We start from the raw sequence: 3,793 nt of genomic DNA, 5'->3' as shown, positions 1-3,793 counted from the left end.
TAAGTCTTAAGCCAAGGTTGGCTCGATCACTATGCGACTCAGAATTGTTCTCAGGCCTGTTCTAAGCAGCTGGTCATTAAGAAGGAGAGAGTAGTATGTGCTTGAGCCTGCACAGAGAAGGGGAAGGCTGAGGAGCATCTTTGCATCAGTAAGTGGGTATTGCTCTCCCTCCACTGGGCAAGGAGAATGCTTCTTCTTTGTTGAAGAGCCAGACTTACTTGGCTCTGTGACCATGTTGGCCTCTTTCTTGCTTCAGCCATAAGATTTCTGGTGCTAGGGTTACCAGCTTGGCCAAACAAAAAGTCTGGTTTCCCCTCCTCTTTTTCTTGTTAAGTCTGCAACTCTAGACAAATAAAATTGGTGCCCATGTTGTAATGAGACATACACCAGTGCTTTAAAATGATAATTCACATTGTTTGTTAGTGTGCCTGCTAGAGCAAGAATATCAGTGTGAGTTCCAGGTGTCCAGACTCTGCAATTAACCAAATAATTAACATAGAGCTCGGAAAGTTTTCTTCCAAAGGCTCTGGAATATTCTACCAATTTGCAGATGGGTTTAATTAAAGGGAAACAATGCCTACCATTTGGTGCTGGCTCAAACAAAACATGAAGTAAAAAGTTTTGGCGAAGACTTGTTTAGTGTTGAAAATTGAATTTTTGGAAATGGAAAATCAATCTGAAATGATTTCTCCCATATACAGAGCTGTAAATGCATAGTCTCAACTCCTTGTCATAATGAATTCACTACCTCTTAACAAATGACTGATGAATTAATTAGATACCAAAAGTTAATATCAGAAGAGTAGCTGAATTTTGCTTTTGAGAAGGTATACTTTAGGGTGCATTAGGGGTGGCAGATTCCATATGTAGAGGTGTTGGCAGATTCTAATCTTTCAGGGCCTCTGCTCAAACACCTGGGTGCACTTCCTGGGAGTCCTGCATTAATTAGGTGCAGTAGGAGTGACACTGAAGCTGTTCTTACTCTCTGGTTCTTCGGATTTCTGGGGTTATAGTGGACACTTTGGGAGGCTGACCGATAAGTAATGGGAAGTGATAGTATATAGCAGATGACATTCCCTGAATTTGGGGAGGACTGCACTATATACCTGCATCTTTCAGAAGCATGGTAATTAATAATGAGGTTTGAGTTGGTCCTGTGTAGGGAGAGAGATGGAAAGGAAAGTGGGCATTGAGCCACTGTGAGGCTTGCTGAATGATGGAGCCTTTGGCTAGGATGCTCAAGAACACCCCTGGCTGTTTCACAGGGACCTGGAAGAGGCTGCCTTCTCATAGTGATATGCAGACATTTATTAGGCACCTACTGTATGTGAGACACAATACCAGATACTGCTCCTAGATACTGAAGATGCAGGACGTTGTCCTGAAAGGTATGGTATCTTTATGGTATCTTTCCTCTAGTAGGCACTTCCAAATCACACAAAGAGCCAGCATAAAGGAAGGTACAGGAAAAGAAGCACAAAGAAAAACAGAAATTAGGAAAAGGCTTTGTGTTTTTACTTGAAGCGCTCATAGGTGAGTGTTGCCCGCCAGCAGTGCAGCGAGAATTAAGGAGCTCACTGGCCCACCCTGGCATGTCCCTCAACTCCACCTCTCAGTCCAAACTTGTATCACCTGTCCCTCAGTGTGCCCCACTCATATACTCACCAGGCCTAGTGATTATATAATAGACTTTGGGTCTGCTTTGGATCCTAGCTTTCTACTTCAGAGCAGTGCGACTTTGAGTAATTTGTTCAACTTTTCTGAACTTTAGTTTCCTTAGCCAAAAAGTGGAAATAATATTAGCACCTATCTCTTTGGGTTTTGTTAGGATTTAGTGATATAATCACCTGACGTTAATATCATCATCATCATCATCATCATCATATTTGTAAAGCATTTTTAGTGTATCAGGCATATTAATTACTACAAAGAGATTTTCTTACCCAGGATTTTAATGCATTTTAAAAGAGCTAACACATTAAGTCACTTGAATCAACCAGAGGCTCATATTCTACCTGAAGTGGTGCATTACTGGCAGTGAAATTTCAGGTGGGTGATGTAGGCATAGATGATGTGTTTCTAAAAAGTAGAGCTTCCCAAATGCTCAGGGTCTAGCTGGCAGGCAGCGCTTTTCCCCTCCCCCTTAGACAAAGCCTTGGCAAAAAAAGGATGTAGGAAAAAGTGTCTAGGGATACTTGCCAGGGGCAGAGTGGAGCTCAGAGGTATTCACAGTTCTCTGTCTGGTAGGGAGTGTTGAGCTGCTGATAAATACCTTGCACTGGGTCCTTCCAGTCCATGCAGTATCTAACCCCTACATCAGCCTGGCCCTTGAGTTTAATTCCGTACCTGTTCTTCCTCCCAACCCAGTATTCTCAGGCAGTCACCAGCTCCTAATTTTCTTTTTAAATCCAGAATTGGCAAAAGACTGCCACTTAAAAAAAAAAGAGTATCCTTCTTTCGCAAAATAAAAAGTGCTATTTTGTTTTTAAAGTAAGGTCAGAATCTTATAATAAAGAATTTTATGGGAAAAAAATAAGCAGCTCCATGGAAAATTCTCTTCTTTGCCCAGATTTGACTTTGGCTTGGGAGATTCTCAGCACACATCAGCAGGGTCAGGGACCCTCCTGCAGAGGCCATGCTTTTGGGGTGGAGTCAAAACTCCCAAATGCTGATGCTCCTCAGGAGATGGGGTCAGGAGTTTCTGCAATGTGGAGTGTGTGTGTGTGTGTGTGTGTGTGTGTGCGCGCGCGCGTGTGTGTATAGTGAGGGTGAGGGGTAATTTACTACTTAAAAGTCCAGACAAGGCCAGCTTCCTGGGCATATGCAACCAGTGGAGTCATACAAGGTCTACTCTCGAGAAGACCCTGGGCGTGGCTTAAGCTCTGCTGCCACCATCTTGAAATTCCAATAGGTGGGAGAGCTCCAAAAATCTCTGAAAAATCATGTCAGAGCTCATGAGAAAAGTCAGCTTTAAATAACTATAAAAACAGGGATCACAAATGCTAAACTTTGGGGCAGTACTGCTTAAGTAGAAACTTTTCTGCTCCCCTAACCCACTCACCCTTACTTCAACCCTGGAGCGGTAAAAACCACGAATAGTCAGAGGACAGACAGATAGGAGGGAAGAGAAGCCCTTCCCTTCCTTGACTTCAGGCTCGACTTAAAAGCAAATTTGAAATTTTTACTATTACATAAGGCTGGGCATTTTAATGCTAATCTGAAATTGTAATTTATAGTTGAAGTGACCCTAGAATTATGTATATTACCCAAGAGTGACCAGAAAATTACTGAGGATCTCCCCTACCCCTGGCTGAAAACTCAGCAGACATGGCTCAACAGAATTGATTGAAAGGGACAGTGAAAGACAAAAGTGAAGTTGTTTTCTTGTTTTCTGCTTATGTTCTATGAGCTGCTTGCTCCACAAAACATTTACATGAGAATGATGCATTTCTATTTATCAGAGTCTCACCTCTGCTACAGGGCTAAGTGCCAGATGTTGTGGAGTTTTATTTCAAATTTGGTTTCACTATGATAAATGCCCTATTTACACTCTACTTTCTCCAAGGGGCCTTGTCAGACCACTCTAATTAGATGGGCATTTGTCCTTCTTTCTGGCCACTGAGCATGTCTGGGAAATCTCTTATTTTATGAAGTAGAATTTCCATCCCGGGGTAGAAGCTGAAACACCAGGTACTCAGGCTCAACCTCCCTGAGGCTATCGTGCAAATGCAGCGGGCAGTGAGAGGAAGCAAGGGCTGACCAGACTCCCTCCTGGTGAAAGATGGTGGTAGCA

The sequence above is a fragment of the Pteropus medius genome, unplaced genomic scaffold (genome assembly GCF_902729225.1).
Source record: "Pteropus medius unplaced genomic scaffold, Ma_sr-lr_union100, whole genome shotgun sequence".
In the NCBI taxonomy this organism is placed as follows: Eukaryota; Metazoa; Chordata; class Mammalia; order Chiroptera; family Pteropodidae; genus Pteropus; species Pteropus medius.
Note: the sequence above shows the minus strand (reverse complement) of the source record.